This window comes from Coenobita brevimanus, chromosome 91, assembly GCF_032717465.1.
Source record: "Coenobita brevimanus isolate Jiangsu-jjx chromosome 91, ASM3271746v2, whole genome shotgun sequence".
In the NCBI taxonomy this organism is placed as follows: Eukaryota; Metazoa; Arthropoda; class Malacostraca; order Decapoda; family Coenobitidae; genus Coenobita; species Coenobita brevimanus.
The window spans coordinates 39,699,659-39,700,466 of NC_137044.1; the positions used below are offsets into that span (position 1 = coordinate 39,699,659).

The window sequence follows — 808 nt, forward strand, 5'->3', positions numbered from 1 at the left end:
CCTCCTTTAGCAGCGGTACAATATTTGGCCTCTGACGCCGCCTTTAGTGCTTAACACACCTGTGTATAACTTTATGTAAAGAAAATGCTCCTCCTCTTTGTACGATAGCTTAACCAATTCTGTCCGTGGAGTAACGCCGAACGAGCGATAATCGATAAACCGAGAAAATGGAGTTTAGACACTGGATTTTTTTTTTTCTCCGGAGTCCTAACGGTGCATCGTCATGAAATATGAGGAACTCCATGGAGGAACTCGGAAGGTGCCGTGTGTTTGAAATTCATTATTATGTCCTCCGTTATCCCGATTTCAATTTAGTTGGGTTTGGTGTTACTCCGTCGGGCCCTTTAATTACCGGTAGTCTCTCAGCCCGACCTGTGACCAGTGCTATGTTAACGCCTGTGCTGTGTACGGCCTGTTGGTCTAGGGGTATGATTCCTGCTTTGGGTGCAGGAGGTCCCGGGTTCAAATCCCGGACAGGCCCGGAGTTTTTGTTCAGTGTTCTGCATTTCAAGGCCAACGTGTTTACTGATCAGAGTGAGACGATTGCTTAGTTATGAGAACCTTTTGTAATCGTGTATTCTCTTTCATTTCCAGATTCATGTATCAATGATTACATAGTGCATAATTTTTCCTCTTCTGCCTCTGCTGTAAAAACTTCCATGTTTGTTTCTAAATGACATGATTTGTTTCTACCGCTTTCCCTGCCCCCTGCCCTCATTTTTTTCGCCTGATGATATGGTGGGGAAGAGCCTTTCTCTTTTCAGTCCTTTTCTTACACATGTTGGTTAGATTTTAGTACCCTCCTTAT

General features: G+C 44.1%; 1 non-coding gene across 1 annotated transcript; it reads left to right on the forward strand.

Annotated features, from left to right (window-relative positions):
• Window positions 1-409: 409 nt before the first annotated feature.
• Window positions 410-481, forward strand: TRNAP-UGG (transfer RNA proline (anticodon UGG)). Its single transcript has one exon. It is a non-coding gene; the product is annotated as a tRNA-Pro (tRNA).
• Window positions 482-808: the final 327 nt, after the last annotated feature.